We start from the raw sequence: 21,936 nt of genomic DNA, 5'->3' as shown, positions 1-21,936 counted from the left end.
TAAAATGATTCCAAATCTATAAAGACTTAATTTTTGGCATTTTTTGCATTGATTTGTCTTTGTACCGCATCGCAAAATTATTATTGATAAGGCCTTAATCTTTAAAGTTGACATTTGAAGTTAATTATGAACAAAGTGGAGGAATATGTTTTAATATGTTTTAATAGAAAATATTTCTCACAAACATTTTAAATAATAAAATCAAAGAAACATTACTAGTACCTTAACATATTATTTTTATGAAAAAGCTTAAAGTTATGGTTTAAAGCTAATTAAACAGGACAAAATGCCGGGTTGAATTTTGGTGCATAATTGCCTATATTTTATAGCAAAGAAGATTATTCTAATACTTATACTTATATGTACATCACATACATATAATCTAGGTATATAATCTAATATACCTGTACACCCTGTATATATAATCTAATACAATAGAAATACGAATTATTTTAATTTACAGCTATATAATTGATACAGTTAAGTGTTCAAACTCAAATTGTAGGATTTTTCATAAATATGAGAATACAGGGTGTCTCAGATTAAAAAAAAACATACATTTTGATGCAATTAATGGGTATTGTTTTCTTAATTTTCTCCCTAAAAAATCCACAAACTAGTTAAAAAAATGAGCGGTTGACAAAAAAATTGCAAATAAAATATGCACATTTTTAATACAGCGTGTCCCTGGATGAACGTAGTCGAAAACCATTTACAAAAGAATTGTTTTCGAAAACAAGAAATTATAAAATCTCGCAATTTGATAGGGTTGATAAGGATGGGGAGGCATACGACTTAAATATTTTTATGCTAGTGGCACTTCCGGTTACACAGGAAGTTAATGTTCATTAGCTTATACTAAATTATGTCTATACAGTGTGTCCCACTTAAAGGTTAGCCACCCCTCTAAAATTTTTGTTTCTTGACCAATTTTCAAAAGCTTTTTTTTGTTGGATAGGGAGGTTAAATGGTCAAAAATGGCAAGTTTGACATTTAATGAAAGCAGGTCATGGCCTACTGTATTCAAGTTTGAAGTGCGAAAAATCGGGAAGTAGTATTAACGATATTTATTTTTGAAAAATGGTACTGGATTATTGTTCAGGACCACTTAAAACATAAGTGTACCAAATTTGGTACAGGGTGTTGAAATAAATTGGAGTCAAATTTTTAACAGGCGCAGTAACATTCTTAATCAAATACGAATATTTTTTAAATATTTTGGCTAATTGGCATGCGTCTTAAGAACACAAAATTTAGAGATATCCTTCAATAGTAAAAAACATTCATTCATGAATGTTTTTCGTAGATCAAATTTAACGTAGAATCAAAAAATTAAATGAAGTGTAGAGCGTACCTTTTAAAATAAGGAAGTTAGCAACAACTTATGGTATTATTGGAAATGCCATCATCATGAACATATTTTAGTCATATGTCTCCATTAGCCTTATCATGTTACCAACTGAAAAAATTGTTTTCGATATATCGATCGCGTCAGTTCGTAGGACACCCTGTATAATGAAGAAAGCTTGATAATAACAAATAGTACGAAAAACTACTTATTTTTTAAATTTTTTAGTTTTTGTTTTTGTTCTTTTTTTAAAGGCTCGTCCCATTTGCAAAATTTAAATATATTGGTGATAACCAAATGATGCACTAAAAAAAGTTTGTGTGAGTAACAAGAATCGTCCTTACTTCCTAGCCAAGTAGAAATCTCTTTTTGAGCAATAATTTTGTTCTTTATTTTGAGACTCAAACAATCTTGCGCTTTATATTCAATAAAATATTTTTTGGACAAAATAAACATCTTTTGGACTGAACTACTATATTTACTACCAATACAGTAGTCATGTATAAAATGACAAACTTATTTAACGGTCCACTAGTCAAGATAAAAAAATGTTGGTTGTTACCTGTAAATACATTGCAATAAAAAAAGATAATTTTTTAATTTTTATATAGATTTTTGGCTATAAAGCTTAATAAAGCTCACAGAACCGGCGTGAATTGATATATATGTCAAAGGTATTTTGACTATCAAAGTAATAAGTGGTAGAGATTTAAGCTATTTAAATAAGTAAAAAATGTCTGTGCGTGACGTGCTATTTTATAGGCTGTAGATTTCAGTGCTCTTTAATAAATTGTAATACTTTTTTCTCTAAGTTAAAGAGGAAAGCCAATCCCTATAAAAAATAACATGGGATTTCCTGTGTCCCACTTAGCAATGGCAACACTAAGTATACAAAACTGCATGAGCACAAAAAAACGATGGCGCGCAAAAGAGAAATTCTATCAAAAATATTTATATCAACGATCCTCAAACTTCCCCAAAATCGGTATCATATAAATACCTACCTATTTAAAAAGAAAAGCGTAACTTATATTTTTTGTTAACCTGATGATCTAAATTCGACGATTCGCTAATTTTTGAGTTTGTATACTTTAAAGTTGGTCAAGATTAGAAGATTCAGTATATTAAAATAAAATAATATATTTTTCGCCTTCACTCAAAAAGTTCACTTTATTGACTTTTACAGATGAGGCAGTAAAATGATTAATAGGGAGTAAAATGATGAAGTTTACTACACGAGCTTTAGCGAAGGCAGTAATTTTAAAACCCCTATTTTACTCTAATAAATAACTATTATTATTTGTTATGGTACTATTTTTAAGGTTTTATCTCAAAGTAATTATTGTTTAGTAATTTGACTATTTAAATCGGTATTATATATTTTTATTCTTTAAATTTAATTTTCAGTATTCAAAAATTAACTTTGTACATCACCTCATAGTTTTACCACCTTAGACATTTTTCATTTACCTAAAAGTCAGAAAATTATAGTTTTTGGTTAACTGTAATTTTCATTGCCGAATAGTTCCCAATTAAAACTTGAGATAGATATAGATTGTAGGTGATGTTCATTTCACAGGTATTCAGCTGTAACTTTGCGTAAAAATCCACGTATTTATACCTGGCTCTTCTAGGAGCCACAGTTAAAGACCCATGAAACGAACTTTAGGTACAAGGTGTTCCATTTAAGAGGGAAAACGGCATATTTTTTACTTTTTCCGTATATTTACAAAATTGAAGATAGTCAAACGACGTATTTTAACTCGGAGAATTTGAAAATCGTAATAAGAAAACAATGTCGTCAGTCTTTTTTGTTTTTTATGAAATTGTTTTCTTATTACGATTTTCAAATTCTCCGAGTTAAAATACGTCGATTGGCTATCTTCAATTTTTTTAAATATACCGGGAAAGTCAAAAAATATGCCGTTTTTCCTCTTAAATGGAACACCCTGTACTTACTTACTAAGGCACTGTTAAGGTTGAGTATGTTTATAGAACTCTAGGACTTACCGCAATTTAAAATCCAACGTTCGCAAATACTTGGATTTTTATAAGGAAATTTAAACATCTTTAACGTAGGATTCTCTCTTCTAGTTCGCCTACAGTCATAATATTGGCATACATTGCCCGACATTATGTATTACAGAACCAATGACAAAATTTTAAAAAAATAACAGAATTACGTCCGTCACAAGAGCGAATAACAAAAATAATATTGTGTTGCTCAGCCGAGTCGCAGCCGCCGAATTAAATTTTGCAACACAGCCAAGTGATCGGCCAGATTTCAACGCGTAATTTCACCGATGGATCCTCGCTCGAAAAGCGGGGATCCTTTTAGGTGGTCAAAAAATTTACACGGGATGGATTTTCTATAGTTTACTATTATTTTCTTTGGCAACATGTATCCTGATGCAATATTACTCTTAGCGATGCGGATGTAGTTTTGTGGTCTTACAAACCTTATTTGATATTTTCATGTTAGTTACAATATTGTCCATGCAGTTTTTTTCCTGTAATAGGCTTATTTATAATGTGTCTAAAATTAAAACAAGTTATTAAGTCGTTTTGTAAAAATTTTCCAAGCTTTTTGTATTAGCTGATTTAATAGTCACTAGTGTGAGGTCACAATGAATTCCTTCATTTCATTTTTTTTACCGGGCCAAAATCCAAGTGCATTTTTGCTAAAATACTTGCGTACCTACAAATGATATATGAACAAATTCATACAGTTTAAAAATCTATGTTTCGTTCTGATCCATAAAGCGATCAGTAAAGGATATTACGTCGTACTTATTGAGCTTGGCCGAAAGATAACCTTTGAAGTTTATATTATTTCTTAAATATTGCATATTGACGTGTAAATTTTCCAGAGCTTTTTACAGAAAAAGAATTTTTGCAACTTCGGAGGTTTGTCGGTAAATGGAATTTGCTCAGAGAATTTCTTTCTTTGTTATAATTTTATTTTCTATTTAGGCATATGATGTTTTATAGTAAAATTATATGCTACATCTTTTATATACAGGGTGACCATTCAAAGTTGTAAACCTTGCTGGACTATTTTCGGTGGTCCACCACTTCTAAACGCCGATGACTGAAGTTTAAAAATTTTACAGTAGTTAGTTATTTTAATTAGTCACTGTAATTGATGATTTCCAACCAATAAAGTTCAACCAAATTCCACCAATTAGTAAAATAAGGTTAAAATAATTTTTATGTTTTATCGGACTTGGTAATGCATGAATGCAAGATATGAAGTATTGACTAAACTCAAATTTACTTACCACTAAAAATCAGTAATACGTACTAGCAGGGAAGCCTGGGATGCTAAATTTGCAGTTACTAAGGCGTCATGGGGACCTATTGAATTGAGAAGATTAGGTCTTAAAACGGAAAAAAAAATGTTGATTTTGTTATTTTACTGGGGAGGCGAGCATGCACAAATGTTTAAAAATGTAAACAAAAAATACAGTTACATGAAAATCGTATATAAAGCTGCGGCAGCAGCAGCACAGTCAAAGGACATGGCGACTCGTGTTATTACATTGGAGTCAAATTGGCATCGCGGTCTACTAGAGCTAAAAAGTCGAGTGTTAAATTAAAAAAAAAATAAGCAGACTGGCGCTGTTGGCGAAAAGGATGTCTTAAGTGCATTTATGGACTTTGAGGCAAAGGCGCTAAAAAAGATCGAGGAAGTAAAAACCTCACTAGAAAAAGAATTGGACTATTTACATCGAGAAATTATGGCAAATTCTTTAGTAGTACAGGGTAGCAGTACTAAAAAATGATATTAAATTTTTACTTATACAGGAGGAGTCATATGTAATGGTAAAAAATAAGGGAGTCGATTGAAGAACTCATAGTTTCTTGATTTAGCAAAAAAATTAAGAAGGCGACTCTTCATATCACAAGCGTTTATTATTATTTTTTTATCACAAATTTTACGTATAAATGTAGTCAGTGTTTCAAATAATAGACTTTCTTCAGAAAATTTGCGGGGGCTGTTCTAGAGAACTCTTAGAAGAGGAAGCATTCTAGGACACACGTTCATAAGGGAAAAAACTCTTAAAAATTAATTTTGATTTAAAGAAATAATAAATTTCCGAAACTTACGCAAAACTTCAATTATAAATAACATTGTTGGTTGAAACACAAAGCAAAATATAACTATAGAAGTTGAAGTGGATAATGTACTGTTATCAAAGCCTGATGCTGTTGCAGCAAAACTTAGTGAGTTCTACATAAACTTTGTTGAATTAAATACTAAACACTTACTAGCCACTGTTACACTTAAAATTAAAATCATAAAAAAAATCTTTAAAAAGAAATTCAGGTTTCTTGTCTTGATTTTAGCTTTTTTGATAATTCTGCGTTGATACGCAGAAATTACCTACCCCAATAAAATACAATAACATATTACTGGTCAGATCAGTTCTGTTTCAGTTTATTTAATACTATTGTCGCAAACTGATTTAAACTAGCTGCAATGTCAATACTGGAAGCATACAGATTAAAAGATTCACAAATGGGAGAACTTTTATAAGGGTTGGTTCATGGATAAACCAGATAAAATACGTTGGTTTGACGAGTTTGTTTAAAACAAAAAGTAACTAACTAAGAATCTCAGGACAAATTATTTTGTTTTTCAGTATTTTCAAGAGTGTGCAAAAATATTTTAATTCTTACTCAGAGACAGTCTATCAACAATTCCTAACAAACCATCATTATCACATCCTTTCTGAGGATATATACCAAATTTTCTGAAATACATGCACTTTAAAAATTTCCTTTGAAACTCTTTAGTCATGGCTATCCAGGCATTATATTGGGGAGACCAAATAATAAACCTATAACCCCAGATTGTCAAAATCAAAAGATAAAACTACAACACTTAGCTCTGAAACATGTAGGTGTTACAAACTGAACCCAAAATATATAATGCGTGACCACAACATTTAATTATTATTAAAAATGAAATATATGTAAAAATTAATTAAATTTTTTTTTATTAATTATACCCTTTGTAAGATATGTAAACGTTTTGTTGTTGTGAACATAATAATATAATAAGAGTGTTATTTTAAAAATGACATAAAGTATGTATTTTATCTAATTCTTCTCTCTAACTATAAAATATTTTATGTGTATTTAGTAGTTTATTATAGTGTAGAAATGCTAAAATTATATTTAAGCAATAATTCTTGCATAGGGTACACACACAATTTGTTCATAATTGTGCACCCACCTACATAAAAGTGTTACACGACTGTTTCTGAAATAAACCTTTTATTTATTTTTATCTTAACATTCTAAATACAATCTACAGATGCCACAGTTTCAAGATGCTTTAACAAGAAATACAGTATTGATGATAACATATTCCCAATAAACATTTGTAATCTTAACAATCATAGATTTGGCACTTTTGCCAGATTTCTTGAAATCACTAATGCAGAAATATGACCAGTAAGTAAGTTTGCAATTAAATTTAATTGAATAATTCAAGATTCGCTTATTACAATTTTTTGAAACTTTGCACGAGGGTTTGCCAGATTGGTCTCTTCAAAAAGTTATCTTAAATTTTTTCTGTAAAATGTACAGGGCAGCCAATAGTTGATCCCCTTAAAATTTACATAGGTTTTCCTATGTTCCGCTCGGTGCCGAACCACCCGGTATATACTATTTTCATACATATTATTGAAGAGTTAATTATTATACAGCTGCTGGTACAATTGAGTTACAGGTTGAGCTTTGAAATTGGGTAATTATCTCCACATACAATTCTATAATACTAATTATGTCAACACTATTATGCTTGATTTCCCATGTTTATTTTTTCTTATCAAAAGTATATAAATACTTAGTATATAAGACAGCTTTTACTATTACTTAATAGTTGTTTAAATTAATTTAAAGTAATTTAATATACTTACTAATGGAAAATCTTTATGTATTATTAAATTCCTAGTGAAATATAATAAAATATTAATATCATGGTTAAAAAACCAAATATAAAAATAAGAAATGTAAAGAAAAAGCAATTGCTAAAGGTGATTTCATAAATCCAAAATTTCATTTAGTTAATTTTTATATTAGTATTTTTAGATATATAGGATTTAGTACCTAAATTACGAAGCATGTCTATATTGTGAGCATTGTATTAAAATTTTCAATGCTGTATAAATGAATGATCTTATTCATTTCCTAAACCTTTTATAGAAAGATCACAAATTGTTACTAATATTTAACAAAACAAATTAATCAAAGCAATTTATTTTTAGAAGCTTGACAGAGCGCTTTCGGCGTATGAACCATCATCAGTGCTCACTGAAAATGAGTTGGGTGTTATATGCGTAAAAACCATTATAGTTAAAGGTGAACGAATGGAATGTATTCACCTGTCAGTTAAGCCCAGAAGTTTTCCATAGTGGGAACACATTTGATAGTATGAAAATTATATATTACATTTAGACACACTAAAGACTATACAGAACACTAAACAGGACGAACAGTATTTAAAAAGGGGAGCACGTTAGTCTCCGTCGTGTTTTGTTTACTGTGGTTCTTAGATGGCGGGAATAAGTGAATTTTTGTTCAGACAAGAAAATTGTTATCCTTTAGCGATGTAGAAGCAAACTTTTAAATTAGAAAATTTGCCAATGCTTATTAAATTTGAATTCTAGAGTGTCCTATCTAATGGAACTTAAGGTCTGAGGTTTACTTGTATATTTAAACAAGAGGGATTTTTGATGAGCTCATTGGTGGTATAAATATCTTTAAGAAACTCTAGTCGGTTGTAGTTTTTAGAGGTAACCTATTGGAGAATTTTAGATATGGACTTTGGATTGAAATTATGGTTATTAGATTTTATATGTTCACCAAATGCAGAAGAGGGTCTACTTAAGTGTTCAACTATGCGTGTTTTTAAGGGTCTACAAGTTCGTCCCACTTATGAACAATCACAAGAATCACACTGCAGTCTGTAAATACCACTCCTTGATAATGTATCTATAAAGTTTGCATATATAAAGTTTATCCTTGGTATTGATCAAAACCGAACCCAAATTGTTTTTATTTTTCTGAGAAATTTGTAATTTCGATTGGTGTTTAATGAAGCTATTGTCCATTGTCTTATTTAGATGAGAATTAATGAATGGTAGAGATATGAATTTACTATATTTTTTACCCTAAAAAAAGATCGGTTTTTTAATTTAGTTAATTTGATTTTTTTGATTAAAATATTAATTAGTTTGGGGTCATAGTTACTATTATAAGCAATTTTTTTAAGAATATTTATAAGGAATCTTAGGATGTATTTGGTTTAGTTGTTTAAGAGTAACTGAGCTCCTACTGTGTCACAATTCAAGAAACAGAGACAATTTTCAATATAACTGTACCGATTGAAAATCTCTTTATTGTTATCAGTCATAATAAAATTTGATTCCAAGTAATCCATAACGACCTCCGCCAAAAATAGAGATAAGCAACTGCCCCTAGCCAGACCATGTTGGTAAAATGTATTATTGAAAAGGAAAAAAATTTAAGAAAGGCAGTTGTTAAGTAGTAACCAGTAATGTTATTAGTGAAATAAGATTATTGTTATTAATTTTGTCCTTCAAGATATTTTTAATGATATTCACACTTTCAGATTTAGGCACTTGTAGTGAAAAGATTAATTGCATCAAAAGAAACCAATAGATAATTATTAGGCAATTGTGAGTCTGTTAGGTTATTTACAAGATCAGTAAAATTTTTAACACCAAATGTAGGGCAGAAAGCTGTTAAATTTTTTAACAATTTAAGGACAAAATTGGATAAAAAGGAAATTGGGAGTGTTGGTGAAACTAACTACTGGTCATTCCAATAAGACCAGAGCCAATTTTATGTAACTTGGGTATGCCGTAAAGTCGTGGGGTTGTAGGCTTGCTGGATAAGAGGGTATACAGAGCATTATGTTATTCTAAAAAAAGGTCAAATTGTTTTATAAGAATTGGTCATTCTGACAAAGTTGTTAAAAGGACTGGACTTTAGTGGTTTAAACTTGTTTTCAGTTAAAAAAGTTTCAACTTTGGATATATAAAATGCTTTTTCCATAATAACTAAGCAATTTCCCTTATCTGCTTTTGAGATCACCAAATTATAGTTTTTTCATTTTGTTTTTAATGGATTTTAGGATTTGCCTGGAGAGTTTAAGTAAGATTTTGATTTTTTAAAGTTAGATTTAAATTTATGCAATATACTAAATAGGTGGTTGCGAAGAGACATTTTTAAATTGATGTTAGAAATTTGTTCAATAACTGTATTAAGCTCAACTGAAAATTGAAGTAAATTATTTTGGAGAATTTCTTTATTAAAACAATGTTTTAATCCTAGTTTGAGAAGGTCCATTTCGGCTCCATAAAAATTGACGTTAGAAAAATTCTTTAGCCTATGATGAAAATAAAATGCAGAGAATTTTATGTTGAAGAAAATTCTTATGACTGATAAGATCATCCAGTTTTTGTCTCAATTTATTGTATTTTATTTTCTTTTCAATGATAATCAAGTCTTGTATATCAGTGAGCAAATGTTTTAAGATTTCACTGTTGTAGCCTTTACACAGGTCAATATAAATCAATCAGTTTAAAAGTGTTTTCAGATTTTAGATTTAATTAACTTAACTTCTAAATAGGATTTATGTTAAGCCGGAACATTTTCAGAAGTGCTGACCTTGGCAAAAGCTGGAGTGACTTGTTCCTTAATACAGTTGTTGAGAGACACATGGTTTTTTTTTGGATAGAGAGCCTCCTGTACTTGGCAGCCTGGTCCGCCATACTGCGGTTAGTTAGAAGAGGGAAGTGGCTATATTGCTCGAAGGATAATACAAATTAATCAAACTAGATGTATTCAAAGCAATTTATTTTTAGAAGCTTAGCAGAGCGCTTTCGGCGTATGAGCCATCATCAGTGCTAACTGAAAATGAGTTGGGTGTTATATGCGTAAAAAAACATTATAGTTAAAGGTGAATGAACTCACTTGTCAGTTAAGCGCAGCAGTTTCCATAGTGGGAACACATTTTAATCTAATTTAATCTATTTAATCAATCTAATCAATCAATACACGTGATCAGCCCTGTTACAAAAAATATAAATATTTCTGAAAAAGAAATAACAGCTAGACTACCTAACCACAAATTACTAATTAACAATAATTATCAGACTTAATCTTAATACCAAGGATAATTAAACCGTTTTACAAGTACTAATAATAAACTCTTAAAATATGAACAATTAACAATGCAAAATTAGCTAAGAAAAAACAAAATATATTATTATCAATGACGATGATCAAATGTACTTATTGTACTAAATTATTAATCATGGAGCAAAATTATTTCAGAAACAAAATCCTACAAACTCTTAATAAGACTTCTAAAATGCAATAAGGAAATTCCCAAAACTTCAATTCCAGTAGAGTTTACTAGCCTCAAGGTTCTTTCCACAGGCGAGTGCGTAGCATAGTTGGTTGATGAGGCAAAGAAAACAATCGATTTACCCTCAGATTACGATCAGGATACTCAGATACATTCAAATGTTTATAAATAAACATTAAATCATTCTCAGTGTGTCTCTTAAGTAAACTTTGCATATTCAGCAAGTTTATAAAGGCAGAATCGTAAAAACTTATTTTGAACTCTCTCCAGTGCCATACAATTATTCATGTAAAGAGGAGATCAAATTATTGGTCCATACTCCAACAAAGAGACAACAAGTGATATGTACAACCTTTTGCAAGTTTTAACCGACAGGTCTTTACAATTGCGCAGGACAAAACCAAGGACCTTAGATGCTTTAGTTATAATAGTATTCACATGGGCATTAAAATTCAATTGTTCATCAAACAAGATACCAAGGTCCGTTACTACTTCAGTGTACCTAAGATTAACATTATCAATAGTATAGGAGGAAATTACCTGTTTGTTTCTTTGGTAGAAACTAATGTAACTGCATTTACCCACATTCAAAGCCAAACCATTACCAACACACCATTGACACAATCTATTCAAATCATCTTGCAAGAGAACCATATCTTGTTCTGAACTGATCACCATATAAAACTTCGGCATCATCGGCAAATAACAAAAAATTAGTATTTTCAAAGCAAACCAAAATATCATTAATGAAAATATTGAACAACAGGGGAGAACAATGACCACCCTGTGGAACCCCCTGTGTAGAGATCACACAGATAAGGTGTGACCTAGCATCACCAATTTGTACCTGCTGAAATCTGTCAGAAAGAAAACTCGCAAATCAGGCCACCAAACAATCTGAAAAGCCAAAAAGTCTCAATTTTTCTAGTAATAAGCTATGGTTGACACTGTCAAATGCCTTGGAAAAGTCTGTTTATATTACATCCACTTGTTCACCCCTCTCCAAAGCATTTAACAGAGCACCCTGATACAACAACAAGTTTGTAATAGCGGACTTGCCACAACTGAAGCCACCTAGTTCACTTAACAGAAGTTGTTTGCAATAAAAATTAATTTAGTCATAAATAAGACTGTTCAGAAGTTTTAGAATGGCAGACTGTACACACACACTCCTGTAATTGATCATTTCATTAGCAGCACCACATTTAAATATAGGCGTACTAAAACTGAGTTTCCACTGGGATGGAAAAACTGTCAAGTCTAATGACCGACTGAATAAGATAAAGAGGGAATTAGAGAGGGCACATAGACATTTTCTCAAAAAATAATTGGGTATACCATCAGGGCCAGCTCTAAGTTTAAGGGGTAAGCGAAAGATCTTATCAAAAATTAACAGATAATTTAGGATTTGGAATAGTAATGTTTACACCAGCCTTCCAAGAAGGTAAGACATTATTATCTCCATTATAGACAGTAGAAAAAAACTTGGCAAACGCCTCTGCAATTTAGAACAAGATGCATAGGTCATTTATGAATAAAATAAACAGAAGGGGCTCAAATGAGAGACCTGGAGAGCCCCAGATGTTACCTTCAAAGGTTTGATCAAATGACCAATATTAACTTGTTGCCATCTGTCAGACAGATAGGAACCTATCCAGAGTATCCAGCTCAATAGGACACCAGACAAATTTGATTTAGTGATTGTTACTTGATTGATTTGAATATTTATCGTTATTTTTCTAAATAACATTTAATTTGTAATTTTGGTTAAAAATTACAGTGTCCATTGAATATTTTTATGAAGTCACTAATATTACTGGTTGAAAATTTCATTTTCAAGATTTTTAAGCAAAAGGACTCGAGATATTAATATTATAAAATCCTTTAAAATTTGATATTGTCAAAGTACCACAAAATTTACAACTAGAGTTAATTGATTTACAATCTAACAATCAATATAAAAATAATTTTGATTAAAATATTCTACTTGCTATTTATTTTATTTTTCTTTTTATTTGACAGTGATGTTTTTATTGGCAAATAGGTATACCGGTGTTCTTTATGTTAAATAATTTTGACTTATATTTTCTCATAGTAAGACTGAATTAAAATCAGATCCAAGTTCTATTTATTTGTTTTATTTTTTGCATTGAACTTTGTGGCAATTGTAGTTTTTAATCTGTTTTTTATTCATTTCGTCTTGGATGAATTAAATTTTGTGTTATTATTGTTTATGCTAGTATGTTGAACCCCCATTAGTAATATGTCAATTTATATTTATGTTTTATATCATAAGCAGCTTCATCAATAAATACCATGTATTTATGATAATAAAGCATGTTTTGAATTTGAATTTTCTGAAATTTGAATATTTATATTATTATTAAAACATGAAAACAAAGGTCTTTGGTTACCCAATGCAAGCTCTCCGTAACCTGTTCCCCATATCCTATTTTCTGTAACCTAATGCATATGCATTAAACTTTATAGTAGTAGTAGATTATATGTATTGTGTTAGTTTTAAAATGTTCAGTCATGTTATGTTTAAATTTATAAGCAGCTTGTTCACCCAAAGTTGTAATACGACGTTTAATTCTATTATCACCTAGTCCTATATCTTCTATTTTTGCTTCTCCACCCTTCCTATCACTTAATTCTTGAAACAGAGAGATCTGATGATCATAGTATTTCCAGAAATGTTTGTACACACGTTTTTACGCATTGTTTGAAATTGAACACAAGTATACTGTTTATCAAAAAACATATAAAATTAAGATAAGTTGCAGAGCAATTTAAATACCTGCACTTAGCGCAACCAATATCAAAACTAAATAAAACTAATTTGTAATGAAATTTGTCAACTCAAACAAGAGATTTCAGAATTTAATTCAAGGCAACCAATTTACTTTACAAGCCAACTTACAAGAAACAGTCAGGTTATGGACCAAAACGTCTAATGGAAGAACTATAACAATAGCAACAACTGAGGAGCCAACAAAGAGTGAAGTTGTTAGGCAACATAGTGTTGATATAGACTGAAATGATGGATAACTTTTATTCAATCACAGAATGTGTTTTTAGTAACTGTAGTTGTAATTGTTTAGCAAGTAATGTTTTTAATTAAGCTATTGGTCTTGGAGAAAATTACAGTTTTTTAATTTGATTATGCTTATCTCGCACAAGGCCAACACTCTCTCAATTAAAAAAGTATATGGCTATAAGTAAATTTACTAATTTAATTCTTACTTTGGGGTGTGATTTTTTATTATGTCCTATATCATAATATAAAATTATTAATAATTATATTAGCCAGTTCACAATAAAGAATTTTTGCAGCATACATTTTGCCACTCTATGTATTCCCTGTGTAAATTTTTGTCCTTTTATGTGAAATGTAATAATATTGTCCCCAAAGGATTGTGGTAAAATCAATACCAACCAATTTAAATTTTGATGCTCATATAATTGATGTTCCTGTAAATGTTACATCTGAACTAGATGTAAAGCAGAATGAGTCCATCAGCACTCTAACTGACTGCAAGAGTGGCAATTTTTGAAATGAATTTCCCAATTTAAGAAATTTTGCAAAATCAATTATTTGTATTTTTTCAAGCACCTATTAATGTGAACAAACATTTTTAAGAATAACTGTCATTAAATCAAATTGTAGAATGAAGTTGATGGCTAAAAATGTACAAATCGTGTTGAAGATCTCAGTCAGAGATTCTCAGGAACTCCCACACCCACAACCTCTAAACCTACAATGGCTGAATCAACAAGGAGTAATCATTGCTTGGGTAATATTTTTGTGGATGTTGAATCTCAAATTGTCACAATAAACTTAAATGTACCCTTCTGTAAGAGCACAAAAAGTAAAAAGGTTTTCCGGCCCATAACACAGCTAGGTTTGTGAAAGTTTTGCAACTTCAACTCAAGTTGCGAAAACATTCCTACATTTTATCAAGAATATAAAAATTTTAAAAATGTCTATACAAGCTTTATTTGTTAAAATAGTACTCTACTTTAATGTGACTCTACTCCAGTCACATCAAATAAGTGTGCTTGTAAAGATTGAATTTCTTCTCAACTTAAAATATATAAAAAAGGACACTATATTAAAACCACTAATTCATATAATAAATCTCATCTTTACCACAGGAATAGTGCCTACAGATGTTAAATGTGCTGTTATAGCTACTATATATAAAAAAAGAACAAGATCAGATATTTTCAACTACACACTCATTAGTGTTATTACAAGAATTCTACAAAAATTTTCGAAAAAAGTCTTAAAGTCAGACTATAACTATTTATTATTAAATAAACTACTGAATAAAGCAGCACTAATGATGCATTATGTAAATTGGTTAACCAAATAAAAATAAACTTAGACTTGAACAAAAATGTATATCTGTCTTTCTCGATTTAGCCAAGGTATTTGACACTGTGCCTCACACCCAGCTACTTGAGACTCTTGAGAAGTTTGGTGTCAGGGGTGTAGTGTAAAGTGTTGAATGTTTTTGAAAGTTATTTACATCAGCGATCTCAAATTATTAAAATAAATAATATTCATAGTAATCCTTTGAATTTCTTTATGGTTATACCACAGGGCACAATGCTTGACCCATTATTGTTTATTTGCTATATAAATTCATTACTGGCTCTAGATATTATTGGCATGTCAATTTCCTTTGCAAAGTTGTTATTGGTCTAAGTAAAGTAAAAACATGGCTAAATTCTTGTAAATTATAACTTAATCTTGCTAAAACATTTTATGTTGTTTTTTCTCTTAGATATATAGACATATAGATCTTTATACAACCTAATTACTCTTCAACAAGCAAATATAACAATGAATGAGGTGTCACATACTAAATACTTAGGCATAACTATAGATCAACATCTTAAATGGTCAGAACATATTCATGATGTAAAAAACAAATTAAGAGATCTAATTTACAAGTTTTACTATCCTACCAGGAATAACTATAATAATATGTTGATTTTCACCTTTAGAAGGTTTGATGGTAACCAGAGATTTGCATCTGTAGTTGCACCAAAAATATATAGTTTGCTACCTAATAGTATACGAGAACTAAAAAATTATTATCAATATATTAAAAAGGTCAAAATATTTATTTAAAAAAACATGAATAATCTGTTAAAATTTTTGTAATTTATTTTGATGTGTTCTTAAATTGTTTAAGACCAAGTGGGTATTTCTTGGGGATTGTTAATGTAAAACTATCTCAATGATCATTGAATATAAATTTTGTTATTAATAATCAATATTGTTAGTAAGTTAAGGCTACAGGAACACATTATTTCACTTGTGTCATAGTTTAATATTAGGAATGATGTATAATAAACTTCTGCACATGCAGGTAAACACCTAGGTGCATGAAACAAATTTGTGAACCTCAGATCTAGAAATAGAATTATACACATGTTTCTACTGTACATTTTCTAAATAAGTAAATAATTAAAAAGGGGTCAAATGACAGAGTAATCAAGTATTCCCAGAACTATCCTAAAACAATTTGGAGAATCATAAACAAATATAGCTGTTCCAAAAACAAGTAATTCACTGAATACAGTATTTCACTGTTATATTAAGATCTTTCACCTTCAGATTTTAATGGATTCCTCACAAATTTAGCGAACAATTTGACAAAAAGTATTTGGCCTTTAAGGAGCAACCCTTTTCAAATACTTGCCAATGTAACATTGCTGAATTCCTTAATAATGCTCTCTGAGGGGGAATTACAGCATTCTAATGAATATTGTATATTTGTTTTCTGCTTTTCAGTTATTGCAGACCTGCCATTTGCATATTTATCTCTCCCTGAGTATATAATTCTAATTTGTTTATATATTTATTATACAGGATGTCCCGAAATTACATCGAAATATATTTTACCAACTGCATCTTTGTCTAAAGATAAGACAAAAGCTTCATATACAGGAATCTTGAAAAGTGAATCGTTTTCATGTTACAGGTTTTATAATTCCTACTGAAGATCGTTTTTTAATAATATTTTCGAAACGCCTAGTCGTTAGTTTTTGAATTTTTTATCGTATACTACTGTTATTGTTACTAACTGATTTTATAGTATTTTATGCTAAAATGTATACAGGTCAATAAAAATTTGTGATCAGCAAAGATAAAAATGTCATAACTTTTTTTCTGGTTATTTTTTAATTATTTGGATAGTAAAATTAAAAAGAACCAACATTTTTACATAAAAAAGGTGCTCTTGTCTTATTTCGATAGTAGCGCCCATTTTAAAATAATCAGACATAAATGTTTTGCAACCTACACTCATAAAGTATTTTTGATAATTTTTATTAAAATTAAAAGGTATGTTACAAATCATCAGCTATAAACATGACATAAGACTATTACAAATATACTAATTTCTTTGTTTAAAATTTTATTTTAAAATTGTAAATAATGTGTAAATAATCGAGAAAAATTAAAACAATTAACTTATTAGCTATGAAAAAAAAAACAGAAAATACCAAACAAAACTAACAAACAAAAAATTTCTTGAAACCAGAGGCTTCTAACAAAATAAGAGAAGAGTACGTTTTTTACGTAAAAATGTTTTTTTTTACTATTACTATCCAAATAATTAAAAAGTAACCCAAAAAAAAGTTATGACATTTTTATCTTTGCTGACCACTAATTTTTTTCAACCCTGTATACATTTTGGCATAAAATGTTATAAAATCAGTTATTCCATTCATATTGTTCCTTCCATATCAGGCACTCACACTTTAGGTAAAGTTTAATTTAAGTCGTTAAATAATTACTGCATGAAAATCACCGGCAGTCAATATGTATAAGGCAAAAAAAAATTTGGCAATGCATTTAAAAAATATATTTTCGCGGAAAAATATATTTTAAATAAAATGGTTAATTATTAAAGAACCATCCTATGATTTCCCAATTTAAACATTCCGAAAAATAAAAATATTCAATATTAATTAACCTTGGATTGATATCCAACAGTAACAATAACAGTAGTATACAATGCTGACCCCGGTAGCACCGTGGGCAAAGCGTTCACGATGCAATCGTGTGGTCTCGGGTTCGAATCCCGGCATGGGGATGGTTGTTTGTATTTGTCTTATAAAAACAAAACATTGTGGTTCGGAACCCACGTTTAAACTGTAGGTCCATAAACAACAATATCGGGCGGCCGTCGAAATACGACGCGAGTCCATTGTATTTGAGGAAGAAGAAGTAGTATACAATAAAAACTTTGAAAAATAAAGACCAAAAGTTGCAAAAAATTAAAATACAAAAAAACATATTCAATAGGAATTATAAAAACACCCTGTAGTTCACTTGTCAGGATTCTTGTATATGAAGTTTCTTTCTTATTTTTAGACAAAGCAGTTGGTAAAATATGCGGCTGGTAAAATATTGCAATGTAATTTTGGAACACCCTGTATGTTTTTACTCATAATTATTAGTTCAGGCATGTGAATTTGAAACTCGTGACTTTGTGCAATTTATATTGTTTTATATTACATTTATGTATATATTGTATTTTTCTTGACTTTGTAAATGAGATTTTTATGATAAAGCATTTTTTGATTTGACTAAGATGCCAAACAGCAATGAGGTACTGCAAAGTTAAATTCTGGAATAAACTTCCAGCTCAACTAAAATCACTCCCAATTTAAAAATTTAAAGATAGAATTAGGGATCTGTTAAGTGCTCATTCATTTTATTTATTTAATGATTTTTTAAACAAGACATTTTATTATATTTCTGTATGTTTCTCTAGCTTAATATAATTGTTAATTTACCATGCAAAATTTTAAACTGTATTTTATTTTATAAGTGTATCTAATTATCTACAGTTTTACCCTTAGGTTACAAGTAATTGTATGTAAGAATAAGTTCTTGTAATGGTAGGCACTTTTTAATTTTATATTTTTATATAATTTTCTCTATAATGTGTCCATTGCGTCAATAACATGAATAAAGATGAAATAAATAAATACATTTGAATGTGAAATTCACATAAAACATTTTATTTTGAAAATGGCCTTCTATTGAAAACGATTGCAGATCCCTGCTTAGGGTACCTGATTGCTAATACTACTACAGGTCTACTTCTACTAACTCATTATTAAACTGCTCCTAAAGTTTTGTAGTTCTAAGTTTAACATAATACTTAACTCAGCACTGCTATATAATCATTAAAATGAACTATTGGATATGTAGATTGGTTACAATTTATTCCTTGTTTAACTCTTGAGATGCAATTTATTTGATAGTAAATATATTTAAAATACATATTAATATAACATAGAATAGGGAAATTACAGCTAAATATATTCTGTTTTAATAATGAAATATGTTTTTAAATTACTCAAAACCAGGCAGGGTAAATAAAAGTAACTTAGACGGTTTTTTTTTGAGTGACTGCTGCCTTATGAGGTTTTTTTGAGCAGGAACAAACATAAAATCAGAAATATTCATACTTACTTTCTCAAATACATGGCTCATTGACACCTTCCTGCAGGTGCCTCCTGCATTATTCCGGTCTTTGTGATTTCTGGGTCTCAGCACTCTCAGCCAGAAAGAGTTTTTCACAAGCCATTTTCCATGTCTGTGACTGAAGAAGCATCTGATTGGTTGCCAGCATCTTACAATCATAACAAAATAATATATATCCACATATTATAAATTATAATATAATAAACTATAAATTCCTATAACAAAAGAGAGAAATTCTACTTATTACTTAACACATTAACTGCCACAATACAATTTTTTTTTACCCAACGAGCCAAAAGCTATTTTTTATTTGTTTCACTTCCAAAATAATATTTTGTTTTTGTTCGACAAAAATTAAAAAACCTTGCATTTAATGCCATTTATACAAAAATTTTGTGTGCTAATCATTACATTTTATATGCCAGGCCACGCTTTTTAAATTACCATTGATTTATATGGCTACTGAGAATCACAGCTGATTCACGTGGCATACACTAATATGCTACCTGTGAGATTTGACTTGATTCATGTGGCAGTTAACATGTTAAAACCTGACATAATATACATAATGATATACTAGCATAATATGTTATTTTTTCTTTTTTTTTTCATATTAGTCAGTAAAAGCAAAATATTAATTCAAACATTCAATAAATAAAATAAAGATTTCTAATTGCAACTTGTCTGCATTATTGCCAAATTCCTACAGGATGGTTTTGGTTATTCACAATAACATTAAAATGTCACAAGCCAAAGGAAATTGTGTCCAGTAAGTATGGAACATGAAATATTATGTTTTATCAAACTGATAAAGCCCCTTTTATTCTTAAAAAGAACAGAGTATCACTATTTGAAATTTTTTTTTTTTTTAAATAAACATAGAGATTTTTTATTACCTAAATAAAGTGGCCTTTAAGTAATTATGGTCATATTGCTTATACAGCATCCCATGTAAATTAAAAGGTTGTTAAAAATGGAACCAGAAATGTGGCGGGAAAGGATGGATTCACAGAAATTTCCAAAATCTATAATTTTTGTGACTGTTTGGGCAATTACTAATGTGCATAAAGGCTTTTTGCACAAATATCTTAATCCAGATGAAGACAAGGAAATGGAAATTTCCAAAATTTTGATTTGTGAAGTATGAAGGTCTAAGAGTTAAATTGTAAAAATTGTGAACTGTGACATAGATGTGTCCAAAATAGGATTGAATTTGCAATTATACCTTGGAAAATTATAGTACATCCAAAATGCACCACAACATTATTTGAAAACATATTGTAATTCATCACTCATAATTGAAAAATTTACCTGAGCTCTGCTCTGTGTAGTTGCATAATGACATTGGATGTATAAAATAATTTGCCAGCCCCATGTTTTTTCTGATACCGGAAAATCAGAAAAAACTGCAAAAAGCTATAAAACTATTAAAAAAAAAACTTTAAATTAGAAGAAAATCATGAAGCTTGGCTTGTTTTAACCACATGGATGAAACTTGTATGGTGAAAATCGGAATCGTATAGTAGTGATGCGAAGAGTCCGGATTAATCGTCCGTTCAATCCGAATATCAAATTAGTCCGAATCAATCCGGATATCTAAATCGTCCGGATACACGCCGCCCGTTCGACCGACAATGAAATAAAAGCTTGCACGAAGTGACACGAAGTTCCACGTTCCACCGGCTAAGAGAATCCGAATTAAATCGTCCGGACAAATAACCCGGCAATCGGCAATATAGTCGCGTCGCCTTGTCTAAACCTATTGCTTTATCTATCCTTATTGTACTCATTTAGAAACATAAGAGACATTATGAGAACGCTCAAACTTTTTAAGGGTCGCCTGACCTTCAGAAGTTTTTTTGTAAACAAAGCATTTTTGTAGGGATATTTTGCATCGTTTTAAAATACACTTGATTTATTACATACATAATTAGCTATTTTAGTTTTAACATCATGTAAAAATGCGTAAAAACGAAATGTCTAATGGGTTGCATAATGCATACCTTATATTCGAAAAACAGCTATAAAAAAACGTTTATCGGACGGTCGAGCATCGAGCCCGAAACATGGCATAATTTGCCGAACGGGCGAGACATCGAGCGGATGAATTAATCCGGATGAAAAAAACCGAATTTTCAATTCATCCGAATCAATGCTGTCCGGACATTGAATTAATCCGGATTTTTACAACACTATCGTATAGCGGCCATCTGCCATCTTGCTTGGCAAAATTGACAGACAGCTGACAGACAGCTGACAGACAGTGGTTGACATTGACTGATAGAACATCATTTGTCATTGTCATACCATTTGAGTTTGTTTTTCATTTCAATATTTTCAAAGAATGCCAGTGTGGGTTGAGTTTGCTATTTGTTTTAAGGATGTTATTTTAAATTTATGACTTTTTTTCTAAAAAGTTCTCTTTCAATATTGGGAGTAGTGTTTTAATTAGTTTGCGGCAAGCAATTCCAGGTTTCTGGTAAGAAAATCTGATTTTATTTGTTACTATTATGTTTTTGTATTGTCAATCTTTAGTCTAAAATCAAATTCAGTGGATTTCAATGAAGAAGTTTCACTTTTCAAGTATTTAATTTCTAACTTGATTATTATAAATACATATTACAAAATGTCTGGCCTCTCATTTTCTATTCAACAATTAAA

The 21,936-nt window shown here is 29.9% G+C and overlaps 1 long non-coding RNA gene across 1 annotated transcript; it reads right to left on the bottom strand.

Annotated features, from left to right (window-relative positions):
• Positions 1–487: 487 nt before the first annotated feature.
• On the bottom strand, positions 488–20,792 carry LOC126747959 (uncharacterized). Its single transcript, XR_007664533.1, has 3 exons — positions 20,587–20,792; positions 19,264–19,423; positions 488–4,705 (listed from the first exon to the last, which is right to left on the bottom strand). It is a non-coding gene; the product is annotated as an uncharacterized LOC126747959 (long non-coding RNA).
• Positions 20,793–21,936: the final 1,144 nt, after the last annotated feature.

This window comes from Anthonomus grandis, chromosome 20 (assembly GCF_022605725.1).
Source record: "Anthonomus grandis grandis chromosome 20, icAntGran1.3, whole genome shotgun sequence".
Taxonomy (NCBI): Eukaryota; Metazoa; Arthropoda; class Insecta; order Coleoptera; family Curculionidae; genus Anthonomus; species Anthonomus grandis.
The sequence above is the reverse complement of the archived record's forward strand: the minus strand, read 5'-3'. Positions and strand labels throughout refer to the sequence as shown.